The 23,149-nt window shown below is 38.2% G+C and overlaps 1 protein-coding gene across 1 annotated transcript in view; it reads left to right on the top strand.

The window, feature by feature from the left end:
- The window catches only part of DCDC2 (doublecortin domain containing 2), a 165,799-nt gene that overhangs the window by 110,423 nt on the left and 32,227 nt on the right, over positions 1–23,149 (top strand). The window lies entirely within an intron of this gene.

The following is a 23,149-nucleotide window of genomic DNA, read 5'->3' as shown; positions in this document are numbered from 1 at the left end:
GAATATTTCTAAAGCAAGTGTATATCTGATGAAATGCCTACTCATTTTTTTTATTGATGTTCATAACTCTTTAGATTCTAAAGGTACAAAGATGAACAAGATGTGGTCTCTTCCCTCAAGGCATTCAAAGTCAGATGAGCTAATTGAGGGGTCCTCAAACTTTTTAAAGTGGGGGCCAGATCACGGTCCCTCAGAGAGCTGGAGGGCCGGACTATATGAACTACTAATTCCTACTGTAACACCTCGGCTGCGCTCACTGCCCAAAAAACCTGGCGGGCCGGATCAGACTCCTCTGAGGGCCGCATGTGGCCCGCGGGCCGTAGTTTGAAGACCCCTGATAATTAGTCTGTTGTCCAGTGGTTTGTGCTACCTGTGATGAAAGCAGGCCCAGGGCACTGTGGGCACAGAAAAGAGATGGCTGAAACCAGACTGAGAGGCCATAGGAGTCCCTGTAGGAGAGAGTTAGGCTGTGTGAGTGGCTCCCTGTCATCCTGACAGAGGCTTCCAGGATATTTTTTCACCTGGTTTCTACCACCTCCTCAGTTTCAAGCATGGACATATGCTACATGGATGCATGTACAAACATGTGCATGAGCTTACACACTCACATGCACACTCAACAAATGCTTTAGTCAAAGACATCTGAGCAGATCATATTAGTAAAGACTCAAATCTCACTGGTTTCTATAAAAGATTACTTTAACCTCAGTATCTCTAATTGTTCACCTACAACTTCTGCTTCAGCATATTACAATTATTTTCCAGTTTTCAACTCTCCATTGAAAAATGTGCTACCAAAGATTGTCCTTGACCTCCCGAATTTTGAATCCAATGGTATCTGCTGCTTCATCTTACTTTGCCTCATTGTCCTGCGTAGGTGACTATGTACCTTAATACTTGGGTAATATTAGACAAGGTAATTAAATGATCTCTGCCTTGATTTCCTCAGTTACAAAATGTGATAGTAAAGTTATTATCATCATCACAGCCTATGAGTATTAATTGAGTTAACATATGCAAAGTGCCTGGTACAAAGCAAGCATAATAAGGTCTTCTTTATATTTAACTAGAAGTCCAATGCACAAAGATCTTTGCAAGAATGGGCCTTCCTTTCTCTGGCTGTGGGCATCGCCTTTGCTCTGGTTGGAGCCACCTTTCTGTCTTCCCACGCTGCCCAGAGGCCCGGAGTGGCTGAGGTGGTATGGAACTCCTGAATCGTAGTCATGGCGATGATGCAAGCATCCCGCCCCCCCCCCCCCAGCCACTTGGTGCCTGGATATGCAAATTAACCTACCATCTTTGTTGAGTTAATTTGTATATTCACTCCTGGTTGGCTGGTGGGTATCACAAAGGTATGGTCAATTACATGTTACTCTTTTATTAGGCATACTAGAGGCCCAGGGCATGAAATATATGCATAGGGGAGGGGTGTCCCTCAGCCCAGCCTGCACCCTCTCCAATATGGGACCCCTTGAGGCATGTCCAACTGCCCATTTAGGCAGACATTCCACTCAACATTCAGGACTGCCAGCTCCCAACAACTGCTCGCCTGCCTGCCTTCCTGATTGCCCCTTAACCACTTCTGCCTGCCAGCTTGATTGATACCTAACTGCTCCCCTGCCAGCATGATTGTCCCTAACTGTCCTTCCCTGAAGGCCCAATTGCCCTCAACTTTCCTCCTCTACTGGCCTGGTCACCCCTAACTGCCCTCCCCTGCAGGCTTGATTGCCCCCAACTGCCCTCCCTTGGAGGATGGTCCTTCCCAACTATTCTCCCCTGCTGGCCTGATCACTCCGAATTGCCCTCCTCTGCTGACCATCTTGTGGAGGCCATCTTGTGTCCACATAAGGGAAGCCATCTTTGACCATATGGTGCAGTCATCTTGTGTGTTGGAGTGATGGTCAATTTGCATATTACTCTTTTATTAGATAGGATAGAGGTCTGGTGCATGGGTGGGGCCAGCTGGTTTGCCCTGAAGGGTGTTCCAGATCAGGGTGGGGGTTCCCTTGGGGTGTGGGACAGCCTGGGCAAGGGGCCTGTGTTAATTTGCAGTCTGGCAATGCCCCTGGTGACCCAAGTGGAGGCCCTGCTATCTGGGATTTATTTATCTTTTATAATTGAAACTTTGTAGTCTTGAGCCAAACTAAGCCTCCTACTTGTTTGTTCTGTGGCCTCAGCCATCTTGGTTGGGTTAATTTCCATACTCGCTCATAATTGGCTGGTGGGCATGGCCTGTGGGTATAGTGGAGGTATGGTCAATTTGCATATTAGTCTTTTACTAGATAGGATTCTTCTTTTTTAAAAAAAAATATTTTTATTGATTTCAGAAAGGAAGGGAGAGAGAAAGATATAGAAATATTGATGATGCGAGAGAATCATTGATTGGCTGTCTCCTGCAGACCCAACAATGGGATCAAGCCCCACAATCTGGACATGTGCCCTGACTAGGAATTGAACATTGACCACCTGGTTCATATGTTGATGCTCAACCACTGAGCCATGCTGGCTGGCCTATTTAAATCTTCTAATCACTCTTTTGTTTTTTAAGCTCTGTGTTGGTAACTTTCACAGCCCTCTTTGTTTCTCCCCTACGTCTACCTCTCTGTGTCTTGCAGTCTTTTTCTTTTTTCTTTTTTTTTCATAATATATTTTATTGATTTTTTACAGAGAGGAAGGGAGAGAGATAGAGAGCTAGAAACGTCAATGAGAGAGAAACATCAACCAGCTGCCTCTTGCACACCCCCTACCAGGGATGTGCCCGCAACAAATGTACATGCCCTTGACCGGAATCGAACCTGGGAACTTTCAGTCCACAAACCGACGCTTTACCACTGAGCCAAACCGGTTTCAGCTCTTGCAGTCCTTTTCATTGACTCCTCTTATTTATTCTGCCTCCCCTTATATGTTAAGATCTGAGAGTTTGTCCCTGAAATCCCTGGTGAACATACTTATTCACCCCAGGCTTCTCCTCTCTCCCCTTTTTCTCAGTACAGCTCAAATCTAAACTGCTTTCAGACTGTATTGATTCCATTGTATGCTCTTGATTCACATACTGATTTACCCCCAGGCCTCTCCTCTCTCCCCTTTTCCTCAGTACAATTCAAATCTAAACTGCTTGAAGAGATTGTCTTGACTCCATTGTATGCTTTTGCCTCTTTTGTCAAATATTAATTGAGTGTAATGGCTTAGGTCAATTTCTGGGTTATCTGTTCTGTTCCATTGATCTAATAGTATATGTCTGTTTTGTGCCAGTACCAGGCAGTTTTGAGAACAGTGGCTTTGCTATATAGCTTGATATCTGGTATTGTGATCCCCTCAGCTTTGTTCTTTTTTCTCAAGAATGCTGTGGCTATTCAGGGTCATTTTTATTCCATATTAATTTTTGGAGAGTTTGTTCTAAGTCTGTAAAATATGCCATTGGTATTTTAATGGGGATTGCATTGAATCTATATATTGCTTTGGTTAGTATAGACATTTTAATAATGTTTATTCTACCAGTCCTTGAACATGGTATGCTCTTCCATCTGTTTATGTCTTCCTCTATCTCTTTTTTCAATGTCTTATATCGATAATTTTCTGAGTACAGGTCTATCACCTCTTTAGTTAATTTTATTCCTAGGTATCTTAATTTTTTTTTTCCAGTTGTAAATGGGATTGTTTTTTAGTTCCTCTTTCTGTGAGTTCAGTATTGGTGTATAAAAAAAGCCATAGATTTCTGAATGTTAATTTTGATCCTGTTACATTGCCAAATTCATTTATTAAGTCTAGTAGTTTTTTTTTGTTTTTGTTTTGTTTTTGGAGTCTTTAGTGTTTCCTACGTATAATATCATGTCATCTGCTAATAATGACAGTTTTACTTCTTTTTTTTTCCAATTTGGATGCCTTTTATTTCTTCTTCTTGTCTGATCTCTATGGCTAGTTGAACAGGAGTGATGTAAGTGGGCATCCCTGTCTTGTTCCTGTTCTTACGGGAAATGGTTCTAGTTTTTGCCCATTAAGTTTGATGTTGGCTGTAGGATTGTCATATAAAGCTTTTATTATGTTGAGGTATGATTCCTCTATTCCTACTTTGCTGAGAGTTTTTATCAGGGAACAGTGATGGATTTTGTCAAAAATTTTTTTTGCATCAATTGATGTGATTATGTGATTTTTGTCTCTCAGTTTGTTTATATGGTGTATAATGTTTATTAATTTGTGGATATTGTACCATCCTTGCATCCCAGGAATAAATCCTATTTGGTCATGGTGTATGATTTTTCTAATTCTGGATTCAATTTGCTAGAATTTTGTTGAGGATTTTAGCATCTATGTTCATCAGGGATATTGGCCTGTAATTCTCTCTCTCTCTTTTGTTTTTTAAGTGTCTTTATCTGGTTTTGGTATTATAGTAATGCTGGCTTCATAGAAAGAGCTTGGAAGTGAGCCTTCCTCTTGAATTTTTTGGAATAGTCTGAGGAGGAAAGATTTTAGCACTTCTTTGAATGTTTGGTAAAACTCCCCTGTGAAGCCATCCAGTCCAGGGCTTTTGTTTGCTGAAAGTTTTTTGATTACTGTTTCACTTTCATCAGTAGTTATTGGCCTATTCAGGTTTTTCGATTCTTCCTGATTGTGTTTTGGAAACTTGTATTTTTTTAGGAACATGTCCATTTCATCTAGGTTGTTCAGTTTGTTGGAGTAGAGTTGTTCATAGTATTTTATTTTTTTGTAATCCTTCATGTTGTTACTTTACCTCTTTCATTTCTAATTTTGTTTATTTGGGTCCCCTCTCTTTGTTTCTCGGTGAGCCTGACTAGAGGTTCATCAATCTTGTTTATTCTTTCAAAGAACCAGCACTTGGTTTTATTGATATTTTGTATTGTTCTTTCTTTGGTCTCTATGATGTTTATTTTTGCTCTGATCTTTATTATTTTCTTCCTTCTGAATACTCGTAGTTTTTCTTGTTGTCCGGTTTCTAGTTCTTTAGTTGTACAGTTTGATAATTTATTACCATTTTTTCTTGCTTTTTTATGTAGGCCTGTAGAGCTATGAACTTCCCTCTCAGGACTGCTTTCACTGTGTCCCAAAAATTTCAGGATGGTTTTTCTAAAATGCAAATCTCAGCCTATCTATTCCTTCTCTGCTTAAACGCCTTCTAGAGTCTCCCTTTTAAAGTAGCACAACCTTTACTTGGCTTCCAAAGCTTCTTCCACTGGTTGTCCCCAGCCCATCCTGCACATCTTCTTGTTCACCACTCAATCCCTCACTGCTAGGGCATTACCCATAAGGCATCCTTTGCAGTTTCTCAAATGATCCTGGTCAAGTGGGCTTTACAGCTTGCATGACCTTGCTCATGCTGCTCTTTCTTTCTTCCATGCCTCTCACCTTGGGTTCTCAGCTACTCTATCCTCTGTGCACCATCATAATCCAAGCAGATGTCCATTAAATCTCTAGAACACCTGGTATGCTGACTTGTGAATATTGCCATTTTCTTGGAGTCCCCCAAAAGAGCAGCTGAAGTGGTTGGTATAAAGTTGGTGCTCAGTCAACAAACGAATGGACAAACCACTGGAAGTGTTTATAAACTGTGAAGCTGGATCTAGAGCTCATTCCCAGTGAACATTGCTGATGCTGTTCCATGTTGCCTCGGCCTCTCACAGCCTTTCTTTTCTCTTTCCTGAGAGGGTTAAGAATTTATATGTGGGATGGACATCTGAAAAGGATCCAGATTGTCTCACTCTTCTTTGTTAAGAGGAATGTCAAGGTCATTGAATGCATTAGATAAAACTTCTCATTTTTATTTCCCACTGATGGGAAAACTTAGTACAATGAAGTTTAAGTAATTTTTACTCTTAAACTCTTTAAGATGAATAGTAGTATTAACCATTTGCTCTTTGTCAATTTTGCTTTTCTTTGTAAGTGCCAATTTGGTGGTTACACAGGCAAGTATGGCAACTATTGCTGGCTACAAATCCTCAGACTCAGAATAATTTATAAACAGACTGGTTGGCACAATCTCTATGAAATACAATTTTTTGCTTCTTTTTGCAGGCTAATAAATTCAAAGACATATGTCAGATGTGAAAAACATTTGCATAGATTCTTTATTTAACATAAAAATTCTTTATGCATTTATAGCTTTAGTTATTAGTTTGCCAGTGTGTACCTTCTCTTACAATTCAAAGGCCTTTCCAAATTTAAGGTAAATTATTACAATCTGCATGAATTTTGTAAAATAGATAATTTAGAAAAGTGAGAGAAGATACTTGATACATAAAAGGTAATTTTGTGGTTGTGGAGTTAAGCAGGAGCAATGACCTGCTCTCTGTGTTGGCACAGAGTTAGCTCTGCTCACATATGTGCAGTAATGTCAACCTCTGCTTCCTTTGTGACCATGCCACACCATGGCATATGGTTTTATCATCTAGTTATAAAATATGCAGCTTAAAATGTATTTAAGGACATGTAATACATTTAAATATAAAATTGGACTGTGTGAATGTTCTTAGAATAGCATCTGTAATGAACTCAATTCACTTTGACACCATTTCAATATTATGAGCTCCCTCTTTGCTTAAAAGCTTTTCTCAGAGTTTTTTTTTTTGATATAGTTTGCCAGATCCCATTTAAACCCATCTGTAGAATTCATTAACATGTGCTAAATTCATTTGGCCACTGACTTTTTGAAAAGGTATGTATTGATTTTTCTTATACACACACCCATTTGAAAATATATGCTTTAATAAGTCCCCCCTCCCCCGATAAAAATTCAGCTTTTGCTCCCCAAATAGGAAAATATATTCAAATAAGTAAATATGATTAGACATGAATATAGCTTTGATTATGATGGAACTCTTTGACTTCAGTTATTAATGTTTTGATTGGTTTTATTTTGCTTTCTAGTTTATTCTACTGCCCTATGGATATACTGTTATTATATACTAGAGGCCTGGTGCACAAATTCATGCATGGGTGGGGTCCCTCAGCCTGGCTGATGATCGAGGCCCCTTAGGGGGCTGGCTGGCAGGGATGGCAGGGCAGGGGCTGCAGGAGGTAGGCTGGCTGGGGGGAAGGGGTCACGGGAGGTTGGCTGTGGAGCACACTGACCACCAGCGGGCAGCTCCTGCATTGAGCATTTGCCCCTTGGTGGTCAGTGTACATCATAGCATCTGGTCAACCAATCATACTGTTCATTCCAGTGGTTCAGCTGTAATATGGTTGCTTAAAGGATAAGTTGAGCTACATCTATATATATATATATATATATATATATATATATATATATATATATATATATATATATATAGATGTAGCTCAACTTATCCTTTTCTTATTTTTAACTCTTCTTTCAGTGAAAAAGAATATATGTAACCTTAGGAATATCTAAGGAAAACAGATGGTTTTTCAGAATATCCTTCCCCTGAAATTAAATCTCTTGCTTTCCACTTTTGAGCTAAGAATAAAATAGTTATGGTTGGTTTCTACTGTATATTAGTGCATGTTACACTAATATCCCATATTAGCATTTTTATTTCCACTGGGATTTCTGATATAATCAGGTATTAAAACTGCAGTTATTTTGGCAATTATGCCTTTTATAGAAGGATTTTAACAGTTAAATCCCAACTTATGAAAAATATACTTTTACTTCATCTGGAAGAAGAATTATCCTAAAAATATAGTTAGGAGATTTAATAATAGGTTAAAATTGTTAAAGAAAAACTCACAGAGTTCTTAACTTTCTATTCATTAAGCAAAAAACAGACAAAACATTTTCTTTCTCAATTCCATCTAAAGCACACACCATACTCATGCTTTGTGTTCTTTGCCTGAGCTGCCAAAAATATTTTTAATTGATAGCTCTCTGTTCTCTATTGTTCCTGAAAAGTTTAATTCCTTACACTTTCCTAAAATTTTGATTTATTTTTTAAAGAATATTCTCTTTGTTTTTCTTTGTCTTAAGATGATCTCAAAACTACTTCTCTTTCCCCACATGCTCCTCCACCTCCCTACCCAAGCCTGGTATTTTTATTTTTAACTTTTAAATACACTTCTTATCATCCATAACTTAGAAGGCAGCCTGAAAACTAAAAGTAAAATAAATATCCTCTGTGACTCTTAAAACATTTGCTCAGGTTTGAAATAATTGGTATAAGTTGCAATTGATTACCTTAATAGTAGTGCTGCTTTTTCCAGGGTTTTTCCAATGTGAGTGTCATGTATAGGAATAGTAATGGGGAAGTTTAGCCTTAGTCCTAGCTCTGTGAAGCCTTAGGCAAGTTATTTAAACCTCAGTTTATTTATTAATAAAGTAGGATAAAAATACCTATGACATACAGAATTGTGAGGAACGTGCTTAGCATAGTACTCAGCACCTAGTAAGCATTTAAAAACAAAACAAAAACAAAAACAAAACACTAGGTGTAACCCTAGCTGGTTTGGCTTAGTGGATAGAGCAGAGCAGCAGCCTAAGGACTGAATGGTCCCAGGTTCGATTCCAGTCAAGGGCACATCCCCTACTGCTGATTGAGCCCACAACTGCCCTCCTCTGCTGGCCTGATTGCCCCCAACTATCCTCCCCTGCCAGTCTGATCACCCCCAACTGCCCTCCCTTGCCAGCCATCATGTGGTGACCTTCTTGTGGTGGCCATCTTGTGACAATGTCAAGGTGGACATCTTGTGGTGACATCATGCGAGGGTGTGACGCCACCTAGGCTTTTATTATATAGGATAGGTTAAAATGCTCGACATGGATGTTTTCTATTTTTTCAAAAGGCTAGCATATATAGATTTTTGTTATAGCTAGCAACTATTGTAAATCCCTTAGTAATAACACTAAATGAAGAGTCCAGAATCTGGTGGAATCTCAGTTAATAACTATTGTTGGAGCAACATTAAATCAAAGTGAGCAAAATGTTGGCTGATTGTCTTGATCTGTTTGAATATTTTTCCTTGATAGTTTCATAAAAATATTTTTGTACGTAAGCTGCATATTTCTCATCATCAATTGAGGCTATTGAGATCTTTTCCTATTGATGGTTTGGCATTTTACATTTACTTGGTTCTCTCAAATTTGGCACTACATTGATATTTGGGCATTTTGTAATGAATGTGATTATCAGCTGCTGATTTGTGATTAGATAATCTTAAAATGGAGTTCAATAGAATAATTTAAATGGACATCTCAGAACATTTTAATAAAAATTGGAACATAGTAGATATTGCAGATAAAAATATCTTATAAGAATATTTGTTTTTATCATTATTGATAGTAGTTTCTTGAATTGTAGGATTCATGCATAGTCAAAGAAGATAGGCTAAATTGAGTATAATTGAAGCTGCTATTTTATGTTAAGATGGAAGCTTAGATGCCAATCGAAGTTAAGTTATATCTTTAGCAAAACATCAACTCTGATAAAAATTTATCATCCTCTTAAAAAAGTACTGTGGAGCCTATATAAACACTGGAAATGTGAAACATTCCAGAGATCTCACTTTGGTTGTCTAAAGCAAATAGAAGCATACTAGTTTATAAAATGCTGAAACCAGTTATTTGAAAACACACTCAAGCAGATTTAATGAACAGTTCATGGATATTTCCTGTGCCAATTAGATTAGAAGAAAAACAGTTCAATCCCTTCATTCAGGATGACTGATTGGAACTGATTTTCACATTTGCACTGCTTGTCACTTTATCCTGAGTGAGGACCACAATTCACATAATCACTAGCATCTGTCTCACCATTAGATTAGCTTTGAAAGTGGTGATACTTACTTTATACTTATAGTAGTATTGGCATCATTAAGCATATTATTTTACATCATATTATTGCTAATAGTTAAAAGTTAATTTTGGAATCTTAGAGTACCAAAGCTGTAGTTTAGTAATAATTGGGATTAATAACGAAATTTTGAAAATGCATATTCAGTTCATTTTTATATTCATATTTAAGCTAGGTATTTAATTCCTTATGTATATTCTATGTATATCATTTGTAAACAGATATTTAGAGAATTAATTTAGTCTTCCATCTCAAGTTTATATACTGCAATAGAATTTGAAAATGTATAATCCTGCTTTCTCTTTAGTCTCTGTTTTTATTACTTTCATTTTTCCCATGCTTTTCTTAACAGCTCACTCTCTTATTTTTTTCTTATACCTTTATTTTCAATCTTTGCTTCTCTTCTGCCCATCCCTTAAATATTGTTTCCTAGAATTTTGTCCCCAACCACCTTCTATTATCATCTAGACCTATCACTTTATCTACCAACTGTATTCTGATGGTTCCCAAATCTGTATCCTATCCTAGAACTTTATCTTAGATTAAATCTTAGAACAGATTTACATTTCCAACTACTTTCTTGAAATTTCTATAATGGTGCTCCAAGGTAACCCAAACCATAATATCAAAACTAAATGTTACCATTTCACTTCTTACACCTCTATTCTCTTCTTTCCCTGGTCTTAGCAAACAACACTACTAACCACTTATTCACCCGGACCATAAACCTTAGAGTCCTCCTTTGCATCTTTCATCTGTTTCACCTCCTATGTCCAGGAATTTATATGAAGCATAGTTACCTCCATCTTATATAAAAACTGCTCTTTGAAAAATTCTCTGCTATTGTTTGATAATCCATTGTTCTGTAAACCCTGTCATTTTTAGACAGTCTCTTATTCTATAAAATAACTGTTTTAGTTTAAATAATAGAAAAAAGATAAAAAGTTAACTGTCTGACAATGCAAGCTAGCCTTCTAATGTAATGGACTAATACTGATAATAACTTCCATATTCTTATGCCAAATGTTTGTTCTTTATGTATCCAGGGTTACAAACTGTCTGTAACAATAACTCACACAGACCTCTTTGTAAAATCTGCAGACAAAGAGCCCGAAAGGTATAAATATGGGAAACTTCCTCTGTGTCTTTGCTCAAAGATTTGGAAGAAACATCTCCCTCTGGGCCACATGTAATACCCTGTTTTCCCAAAAATTAGACAGTGTCTTATATTAATTTTTTCTCCCAAAGTTGCGGTAGGTCTTATTTTCAGGGGATGTCTTATCTTTCCATATGCTAGGTCTTATTTTCAGAGGATGTCTTATTTTCGGGGAAACACGGATACATGACTCCTAATTAATTGGCTTATTAAGGCATCTTGTATCTATCTCATTGATTTATGATACAACATATAGAGTTATCCCGTGAGCCCCCTTTTGTCGATCACATTGTCATTGCTTTCATTGATGATATCCATGTCTACTATAGTGCTAAAATCAAACAGAGCAGCGCTTGTCCCACCACTACAGAATTGTGTGCTTCAGAATCTCCTGGCTCATATTCCCATGCTTTCTTTCCCATGCCATTGCTTTGAATTCTCCAGGCTACCAGCCTTTTGGCACTTGAACCTGACTATATTACAAGCCTCAGCTAATCTTCTCACTCTGACCCAGTATCTTCCCTTCAACAGTATGGTCCTAGAGTGATACCACCCATCTCTGCCTCTCCACACACACCATGACATGAATCCTCACCCCTATTTCTAAGACACTCCCCCAATCCTGTGTGCCCTGTTTTCAACTTGAAGTCCTTCACTTGCTCTTCATTATCTTCAGGATCAAGTTCAAACTCTTGGTCCTATCAGGCAGTGTGGTCTGAGCTATTACCCTCCTCACTGCCATTCCCCAGCCCTGCAGCCTTGCGGCAGCCAAGCTTATGTGCCTACAGTTCCTGAATCATACCATGCATTTTAGTGCCTTCAAGTCCTTGCATACACTGCTCTTTCTGTCTAGAACAGATTCTGTCTGCCTTCTAATTTCCAGCCTCTGTCTCTCAGAAGTCTTCTTTTCTGCCACTCCACTCCCCTTCAACACCCTTTCCTGTGCACTCTTGACAGACGGTGTAGCACTTGTTAAAATTACCATTTTGAGCTGTTTATTTTCCCATTTAAATTCTCCAGCAGACAGTTAGCATCTTGAGGCCAGCCCTTGCTCATCTTTCTATCTGCCGCAGAAAGAAGATATCTGCCGCATGTCTGACCTTGGGGAGGCTCAGTAAATATTTCCATATAACTGAATGAATGAACACAATTTTGAGGAATTTAAGAGTACTGCATTTTCTCTGTCCTACTCAATTTGTTATCATGATACATATGATAGAGTAGAAAAGTATTTAAAGTATGGCTAGCTCTTTTATTGACTTGAATATGCAACAGTCATTTGTCAGTAGTTGGATCATCCAGAATTAAGAACAGGAATCATGAATCTTAGGGCATTTATTAAATAACTCCAAGACACTGGGTTACTGAGAACAATTCAATTATTCTGATGAACTAAAAATAACTTGCAGTATACTTTTTTTTATATAAGATTATAAAATAAAAAAATAAAAAGTAAAACTGTATATACTTGTTAGTTTAGCTAAACAAAATCAGAGGTACTTTATTATTCTCATTCCTACCTACCTAATATAAACTTTGGAAATTATACCAAAATGTATATAGGTTATATACAAGGTTAAAGTCGTGAGTTATATATATTACAAATAAATATGTGCTTTATTCTTGGTACTCTCAATATTTCTGATTTTGATGAAAATCAAAAACATCTGTGTCTAAAAAGATTAAAATAGAAATGTAGAGATAAGAGCAGAATTACCTGTAATCTGGGGAAATCAAGGATAATAATTCTACTTATGCTTTCTGTGTACACTTACAAAACTCATTACACCCATTTAAAGTCAAGGTAAAATAACCATGGTGGTTAAGATAAACTCTATGCAAAGAGTTAAAAGTCAAATTTAAACAGCAATTGCATAATAGGTGATATTTAATATCCTAAAGTGGGAGTCAGGGAATAGAAAGAAGCCAAATATTTCAAACTGCAGTCAAGAAAACTCAGCCTTTATAAGTATAAAGTTATTTTCATGTAATATTCTAAATTGCCAAAAAAAATCACTTGTAATATTTTTGTTTCTGTAAAGTGTTCCCACTTGCATTTATGGGCCATAATGAGACATATGGAGAAAACAAGTGATTAAAAATAATTTGGATGATATTGCTGTACTAAGTTAGATGCATTCAGAACAATAGCTGTTATTTGGTTAGTTTTCATTCTTCCTAATAATAATATACTTTAGTTCAGAGGAGGAGTGTGGGAGGATAATATACAAGTTGTGGTAAGGATTAAAGGAGGATTGGCTGAAATTCTCCTCTCTACCTCACCCTTTGCTAAACTTCATAAAGACTGCTTCATGTTGGCTCAGCTTTCAGAAGTGTTTTTGTACAATTTCAGTAAGATGTTCTGATGACAACAATCTGTATCTATGAAGAGTTATGTATTAGAAATTCAATGCATTCCACATGTGAATGTAGTTTACATTACCATTAGCTAATGAAAATCATTTTTATGTCACATTCTTACCAATTTTAATTTTAATTCTATCTCTGATAACATATGTGATACTTATAAAGAGGGCATGATTTTTCTTGTTAGAAGTCTAAATGTTTTTTTCTGCTTAGAGTATTATTTTATATAGCAAAAGCCATAAACCCCTTGTTTCCCACATTTTTCTCAATAATCTACTGATGAGCTTAATGAGTGGCTTCTTAAAATTAAAATATTTTTTGTTTTGTTTTATTAATCTTCATCCAAGGATATTTTTTTCTGTTGATTTTTAGAGAGAGTGGAAAGGAGGAGAGTGATAGAAAGAAACATCGATGTGAGAGAGACACATCCACTGGTTGCCTCCTGCAGGAGCCCTGAGCTCCGACTGGGCCTGGGATTAAACCTACAACCCAGGTATGTGCCCTTGAGTGGGAATGGGACCCAGTTACCTTTTGGTGCACAGGCTAATGATCTAACCTCTGAGCCACACAAACCAGGGTGACATTTTGTTTTTTAATTTAATGTTTTTATGAGTCAATCTCAATTGTAAACCATAGTAAAATGTTTATAGTCACACTAAACTTTCTTGTTTACATATAGATTCTTCACTTAATAGATATCTAGCATTTCCATAAAGTAATCAGAACTGTGTATTATTTTGTTATTTTTGATCATATTTATCCTGATGAATTTCAACCAGTTTAAAACACTGAACATACTAAAATATGGTTTATAATAATACTTAAAATAATTTTTAATAATTTTGGTAAGAAGGTATTCTTTAAGTAAGATTATTGGGCCTAAATACTGATTATCATCAATTACATGCATATAATTCATTAATTATTTGGTACCTTTTCTTATTTGAGAACACTGAAGTATTGTAATATTAATAAGCTACAATACCAATGCACTGCAACTAAGAAATGCTTTCATTTCAGTGGTTCTAGTTGCAGAAAAGCTGAAAAAGTGCAATCATCTGTTTCCCATTTCTGTGGGGAAAACAGATTCATATTTATTAGGAACTACACAGTAATGATATGACTGCCCTACCTCAGCAGCTCTGCTTTCCATTTTTAGGCAATAAAATTCATAAGGGATAAGTGAGAAATAATTGAGGAGCATTTTTATTTTCACTAGAGTGTTTGTTATTGCTTTACTGTGTAATATACACTAAAGTATCTACTCATGATTCAAAGAGAATAGATTTGAGCTGAATTCGAGTGCAGTGTGCATTCAAGCATTGAATTTGATCCTCGGTGTAGTAATTGAATGAGAGCATATTGTGTATCAAATTTATCCTTGCTCTTTAGTTTGTTAGCAAATATCTTTTATTACAAAGGTTTCAGAGGAGGGGAAGACTTTTTAAAAGTCTAATCCCTTTTCTCCAGGAAGATGTGTGGGTGCCTGGGTGTGGGGATGGTTTTTGCCCCTTGTAGGGGAGTGAGAAAGAGGCCTAACAGCAGAGAAGGAGAACCAAAGGCAGCAGACTCTCAGGAGGAGGGAGTAGAGGGTGTCTAGCTATTTGCCCTTGCCCAGCAGGTATCTGCAGGGGTCAGAAAGAGGATTTGCAGTGGTTGTTGCCCCCAATATTCTTTGTAGATCATAATTTTTGAATACATGCTGTTTCTTATTGTAGATATAACAAACAACCACAATCTTGGTGGCTTAAAACAACACACACATTTATTATCTTCAGTTCTGGAGATCAGAATTCCTATGTGGTACTTGCTGAGTTATAATCAAGATGCTGGCCTGGCTGTGTTCCTTCTAGAATCTCCGTGGGGAATGTCTGTGTCTTTGACTTCTTCCAGTGTGTGGAAGTTGTCTACCATTCTCTGGTTTATGGCCTCCTCTGTCTTCAAAGCCAGCAATGGCCAGTCAGGTGTTTCTCACAGTGCATCACTCAGACACGGATTCTCCTGTCTTCCCTTTAACTTCTAACGACCTTTGTAATTACTGGATCCCCACAAATAATCCAGGATAACCTCCCCATCTCAAGGTCAGTTAATTCACAACCTTAATTTCATCTGCATCCTGAATTCACCTGTTCCATGCAGTGTAACATATTAACATTTTTGAGGATTAGGATGGACACATCTTTGGGCAGGGTGTGCTACTACTTTACTCACCACACAGTGTAATTTGTAGATACTGTGTAGGTTGTACTCCAGTCTTCCTTCCTGGCAACCTTCTCATCCTCCCTACCCATCCAATTGTTATACTGCCAAGTGTCACTAGATTGGGGCAAAACCACCATAACAATATAAATAATTAATGGACTGGTCTAGTGGTCTTCAAATTCTATGCTTCTTACACACTTACTCAATGCAGCAAATATTTTTGAGTTTCTGTTCTTCATTCTTTTAATGGGTAACTTTTGAACACCTATGTGTTGAGCTCTGTTGCACATGGGAGATAGGACATTGAGCTTACACTTTGGTGGAGACTGACAAACACTAAAACACAAAATAAAAAATAAAAATATCAGGTACTAAGAAATGCTAGACAGAGAATTAAGACAGAGCAATGGGAATGACTGGCTGGCTACTGGAATTGGACTCAGGTAGGATTTGAAGGACAAGGAGCAGCCAGTTGTAATGGGATGGGGCTGTGGGGGGTGAAAGGGATGGAGAACATTCCAGGCAGAGGTTATGAGAAGTACAAGGCCATAAGATAGGAATGAATTTTCTGTTGGAGAAACAGAAGGTAGCTGGAGTTTAATGGATCAAGGGAAAATGTAATGAAATGTGATCCAAGAGGGAGTTACCTGCCAGATCACATGTTTATAAAATAGGGGAAAGAACATAGATTCTGCATATGAGGAATGACAGTAGAGACTTTCTAAATAATTTTTAAAATCTATAAGTTCACTTGGCTATTATATAGTGGATGAATTACAGGGTAGCAAGAGTAAAAGTGAGACAGTAATTTGTAAGCAATTGCAATTGCCAATTCAAAAGATAATGGTGATTATACCATGCTGATAGAGGAGATGGAAATGATAGTTAAGAATTTGGGATATATTTAAAAGAGGTTGACTTGATAAGACACCAATGAAATGTATATAAGAAGTGAGAGCAAAATGGAAATAAGGATAATTCCCAGATTTCAGGATTGAGTAGTAGTGCCATTTCCTGGGATGGGGATTACAGAGGATGAATGAGGTTTAGGAGAATCAAAGCTCTGTTTTGACCATGTTGAGGTTGAAATGCTCAAGGTAAGACATCAAATTAGGCAATTGGATATAAGTTTTTAAGTCTATAAAGAGTGTGATATAGATCACAATATCATTGGTATTTTCATGGTGTTCAAACCAAGATCTTGATGAGATTAAGATTAGAGGTCCAGTGCATGAAATTCATGCACTGGGGTGGGGGTTGGGGGTCCCCTCAGCCTGGCCTGCACCCTCTTGCAGTCTGGGACCCCTCAGGGATGTCTGACTGCCTAAACAAACTGGTAGTCAGACATCCCCCAACGGATGTGGCAGGGTGACAACTGTTGGCTGGGGAGGAGCCCAAATTTGGGCCACGTGCTACCTGTGCTCCTCCTGTCCTGCTGTACCTGCTGCTGTGGCATCAGGAGGGGCTTCTGGCTGAGCTGTGATCCCCCTGTGGGATCACACTGTCCTGAGCCCGGTTTCTGGCTGAGCAGCAATCTCGATTCCCCTGTGGGAGCACACTGACCATTAGGGGGGGAGCATTGAGCATTTGCCCATTGGTGGTCAGTGCACATCATAGCGACTGATTGTTCTGGTCATTCTGCTATAATAGTCGCTTAGTCTTTTATTATATAGGCCCAGTGCATGAATTCATGTACCAATGAGGTCCCTCAGCCTGGCCTGAGGGATCGGGCCTATACTGACTCTCTGACATCCCCTGAGTGGTCCTGGATTGCAAGAGAGTATAGGCTAGGCCAAGGGACTCTACTGGTGCATGATTGGGGCCAGGGAGGAAGCAGGATTTTGGCCAGCCAGGGAGGGACCATAGGAGGGCTCCAGGGCATGTCCGGCCCATCTAGCTCAGTCCCAATCAGCTGGACCCCAGCAGCAAACTAACCTACTGGTCGGAATGTCTGTCCCCTGATGGTCAGGGCACATCATAGCAACTGGCCAACGAATCAACTCTCTGCCCCCTGGTGGTCAGTGTAAGTCATAGTGAGCAGTTGAGCAGCCTTAGCATATCATTAGCATTATGCTTTGATTGGTTGAATATATGACTGGATGACTAAACACTGAGGATATTAGGCTTTTATTATATAGGAAGAGTATATGAATAGTGAAGTAGACTCACAATGCAGCTCTGGGGTGGTCCAACACTTATAAGTTGAACAGAGAAGGATGGGTCAGCCAAGGAGATGAAGAAGCACTGCTAAAACCAGGGGAATGAAATGGAGAGAGAGAGAGAAAGAGAGAGAGAGAGAGAGAGAGAGAGAGAGAGAGATTACCTGTATTAAAAGAGCAATTGAGAGATTGAGATGTGAACATAAAGATGACCATTGTATCACTGATAATTTTGACAAGAGTAGTCCTTATGGTGTGCTGCTGCAGAAGTTGAATTAGAAAGAATGGGGGAAAGTGTGTGGGTGAGGGATGGAAACAGTAATGCTAAAACTAATTCTATGTCTCATTGGAGCTACCTCCCCTTAGTGAGTTTTTGTTGGGATGTCTGAGGTATCTATAGCAATAACCATACAACTATTGCTATAAAAATTTCCATTATGGTCTAAATTCACCAATTTAATGTGTAAGTTTATTAACAGTAATAATAAAAGGAGAGTGGTAAGGTTTTGAAGTGTTTGAATAATATTGCCCTTGATGAAAAACTTAATATTTTTGCAAATTTCTTGTGGAAACTATCCTGGCAACAGGGGTTTTAAATTGGTAATGTTTTATCTTTGCCTTCTTTTTTGGAGTGTGTCTTTAATTGCTTTTTACTGTGGCACTGATAGAAGGGGAACATACTCTCATTGTATAATTTGAATTCTTTTCCATTATAGTTTGACCTTTTTAACAATTCTTTGCTGTTAATAATTTTAATTTTGTGGTGTTAAGGCATGCCTTTGAACTTTCATATTGAATATTCACATAATTTTGAACATTTATGTTGGCTCACTGATCTTGGCCCTGGACGAAGTATATACACATACAAGTTCTATTACAAACAATACTGTTAGACAAAGCCAAAAATTTGGTTTTTACATAATGTTTTGTATATTACGTATTTTTTAACACATCTTTTCACAACCTGTTTTGTGGCTGACATTCTGCCTCAAGGCACAGGAGTTGAAAAGACAAACGTTATGATCAGTGATTGAAGGAGCTTGTGATAAAAGGGTCAGAACTGGTAAAAGACATAATTAAAAGTAAGCATGATTCATGAATGAAAGAAGATGCCCTGGCTGGAGTGGCTTAGTTGGTTGAGCATTTTCCCACGCACCCTAATGTTGTGGGTTTGATCCCTGGTCAGGGCTAATATCTGGGTTACAGGTTCAATCCAGGTTGGGCTGCATACAGGAGGCAACTAATCAATGTTTCTCTCATATCAACCTTTCTTTTTCTCTCTCACACCAATGTTTCTTCTTCTTCTTCTTCTTCTTCTTCTTCTTCTTCTTCTTCTTCTTCTTCTTCTTCTTCTTCTTCTTCTTCTTCTCCTCCTCCTCCTCCTCCTCCTCCTCCTCCTCCTCCTCCTCCTTCTTTTTCTTCTCTCTCTCTCTCTCTCTCTCTCTCTCTCTCTCTCTCTCTCTCTCTCTCTCTCTCTCTCTCATCAATAAGCATGTCCTCTCGTAAGGATTTAAAAAGAAAATTAGAAAGAAGAAGCATGCACGGGGAGGTCATGCATGGGGAAAGCTAATGATTCTTTTTGGTTGTGCAATGAGGGGATATCTGAGGCGATTTTGTGGAGCTGAATAGGATTTGAACCATGAGTAGACTCCAATAGTCAGCCAGGCAGGGACAAAGGTGAAAGCAGTAAACTGGATGTTGAGGGCAGAGGCGTGGGACAAAAAACTAGCACAGCAGCACTGTGACCTCTGGGTTCTTTGCTCACGATCGCACATGACTGAAGTCTCCCCACATGCTGGGAAGGATACATGGTGAGGTAGAAGTGATGGGGTTGTCAGTGCAGTAGAACAGCTCATCGTGTGGGCATTGAAATTCCTGAGATGCTAGGATACAGGATGGGGAGGAACCTGGGCTGGTGAGGCTTCGTGTAAAGAGAGGTAGAAGGGGCATCCAGTGAAAAGGCTAAGGATTTAGAAGAACTAATTGTCAGCATGCTAGAGGAAGGCTATGGAAGGAAGAGTTAAATCCCGGAAGAGTGCGTGAGGTGGAGGGTTGTAGAGGACATTGAGCAGGAAGGGAGTCAATCAGTATGTGAGGAAGGGATTAAACCAGGAACTTGTCTCTTGTCTCATTTCAACAAACATTTATTGAGGTCTCTATGTGTTCCATGGACCATGCTTTCTCTTGGGAAACAGGACTCAGCAGGCAGGGAAAAGCCGTAGGGTATATTCATGGAAAGATAAAAAATGCTTGTCTCTCTGATCTTAACTCAAGATGCTAAGCCTGTGAAGATCAGCCCTCTCAGGTTTCCCAGAATGACTTCTGTACAGTAGATCGTGATAAACATAGTGTAAGTCCTCACTTCACATCATCCATAGGGTCTTGGAACCTGCAACTTTAAGCAAAACGACATATAATGAAATCAATTGTAACATAGTTTTAATTGATAAAAACAAGAGTTAGTTCCTATGTCATATTTATGGTAAAAAAACAAAACAAAAAAACCCCACCAAACTCCTAAATAAAGACTCAAAATTCTAATATTAAACATTGAAATACATGTGAGTGCTACATACTTTTTAAGATGAATGAAAGCAAATCAGATAATGATTTTCCACCCCTCTGATTCCAGGTCAGGGTTGAAGGTGGCCAGAGCCTCACCCAGCAGGTCAGGTTGCAAGGCAGGATCCACATTGGACAGCCCCTTCCATCACAGGGCCACTTCCACCTACTCTCACTCAGACTGGGATCAGTTAGACAGGCCACTTCAGCTCACATTCACAGCTCTGGGGTGTGGGAGGAAACCAGAGTTCATAGAGAAAACCCACACAGACCTGAAGAGAATGTGCACACAGCACACAGACAATGGCAACGGGCTGGAATCTGTATTTTCTCTCATCAACATTAATACAAGATGATATTGAATGAAGCTATGTTATTTAAAAATTCACTGTATTTACCAGTCAGTCGAATAAATGAAATCTACCCTATTAATTTAAAAATTTATGTTTTTTTTATTATTCAGCATCATTCATTAATTACTACCACATGTGGCAATTTATTATGTGTTAAAAGAATATTAACATGGGAAATGTTCACAATATGATTTTTAAGTAAAAAAAAACACTTTAAAAATATATATAATATGGTGCCAGTTTTATGAATGTGTGTGTGTGAGAGAGGGAGAGAGGATGGATGTCTGTTGTTAAAATATTAGTGGTTATCTCTGAGTCAAGAGATTTGGATGTTTTATCTTCTTCATCTTCCAAGTTTTCTAAAATGCATATGTGTTATATAAACATATTTATAGTCATAAAATGCTATTTAAAATATTTAACTATACATAGCATTTATAGTTAAATATTAAATCCTAATAGGCTTTCTTCTATCACAGTAACTTTCTAGCTGTTATTCCTTTTTTCTCACCATTTATTCTTACGTATTTCTTTCTGACTCATTTCTGTGTCTGTGCTCACACCTCTCAGTCCCCTCCCCCACACCGTCAGCCAGACTCTTTTACCTCTGTATTCTCTCTGTGCTCCTGTGCACAGAGTGAGCGTTGCTCTCTGCTCTATATTTTCTTATAGTTGCCATTTTCCATTCCAGTGCACTTTCAATTCTATTTTATTTGTGATTATTGATCTTGTTCTTCTTTTCTGGTGAAATTTTTATTCTAAAACACATCTGCAAGCCATTCATAGCACTGCTTGGATACAGTTAAACATTTCATCGAATGTGAGTATTTAAGAATATATTTCTGTTGTATCTGTAGCTTCTCTTTGTGGTCTCTTTGAAAGCAAGTGCAACACTTGGATACAAAAATATCATCCAAAAAAGTCATGCACAGAGGTCATAGCTATAGTCTAATGAATCCCATATCTGCCTCTGAAGGTTAACTCAAGGCACATTTTGTGGATGAGAGAGATTGTTATCTTCTAAGGTAATTTAGAAGGTAGAAAGTCAAACATATCTCATTTTCCTTCTTAAACCCTTTTGAAGGTAACAGCTAACAAATTGTATAACCCTTTTCTGAAATTGGTTTCTTCTGCCTCTGCGCATCTTTGAGTTATGAATTCCACATGTGAATAGAACAGATTTTTATTTCATTTTATTGTTTCTATTATTATTTTCCTGAGTTCCAAGTTCCAGAATTTGATGGAGAGACATGTATCGCCTTACCCTGTCCCTTTGATTCCAGTTTTATAGGCTTGGATTCCTCCCTTTCACTTTCCTCCTTTAGGACCCAGTGATTGAATGTTGTTTTACTAGCCCCTCAGAGTGTCCCACCCTGTGCTTTGTTGAGTGCATGGCAAGCTCAGCATTTATTCCAGGCCTGAATGTGTGAGAACACCGCCACATTCTCTGTTTTATTTTCTGCTTTCTTTCTTCTGGTATCACTGAACTTTGGCTGCAGTTTCATTTTGGATCCTTGTCCTCAGTTGTGAGAAACATCAGAGTCAGGACGTAATCCTTGGACATGCTGTGCGAGCCTTGTCCTAGGGGGCAGGGGACGTGAGTTAGTTGTAGAGATAATCCAAAATAGCTGCCAATGCTGAAGTCATCATTGGGTAATGATTCTGTAGTGTATCCTATTATGTATGTCTATGTGCAGTTTACATATACATGCAGAGTGATTTAATTGAGACCATTCTAGTGAATGAAACATTGCTCTGCTTTGTTAAAGCATACAAGACCAGATGGAAGAAAAGAGAGTGAAACTATTTTGTTGGAGGATAGGAAAATCTAGCCTGGGATTAAATGATTGTTGTAGATAATCTTCTAAATGAATTAATCCATGTGAATTAATTTAACATGGAGAATCAGCTGTTAGTGGTGCTCTGCTGTCCCCATTTTTTAAAAAGGAGAGTAGAGAAGCCATCATCCAGTCAAGTCACAAAAAAAGTAATTAAAAAGGAACATGGTTTCTTTAAGAGAAATGAAAAGGAGTTGAGTTGGGTTTTGTCTCCCTCCTCCTCTCCCTCTCTTCTTTCCCACCCTCCCTTCCTCCTTTCCTCACCTGGCTGCATCTTCTAAGCTCCATAGGGCTCTGCTATAGCACTGATCTATTACAGAACTCTGTTGTTTATATCTCTGTATGCGCATTGGTCTGTAGTAGACTTGAAGGAACACTCTACATCCCACTCGTATCTTAGAGCAGTGGTCGGCAAACTCATTAGTCAACAGAGCCAAATATCAACAGTACAACGATTGAAATTTCTTTTGAGGGCCAAATTTTTTTAAACTTAAACTTCTTCTAAAGCCACTTCTTCAAAATAGACTTACCCAGGCCATGGTACTTTGTGGAAGAGCCACACTCAAGGGACCATAGAGCTGCATGTGGCGCGCGAGCCGTAGTTTGCCAACCACTGTCTTAGAGTGTTACATTGTGGCTTAGAGATAATTAGTCCCCAGCATATATGAAAATATATTTTACATTTAATTAAGAATTATTTCATTCTTTAACAGCATTAAATATTATGGGAAGATGTTAAATAACTGTGCTCTAG

Source organism: Pipistrellus hanaki (assembly GCF_964339955.1).
Source record: "Pipistrellus hanaki genome assembly, chromosome: 2".
NCBI lineage: Eukaryota > Metazoa > Chordata > Mammalia > Chiroptera > Vespertilionidae > Pipistrellus > Pipistrellus hanaki.
The sequence above is the reverse complement of the archived record's forward strand: the minus strand, read 5'-3'. Positions and strand labels throughout refer to the sequence as shown.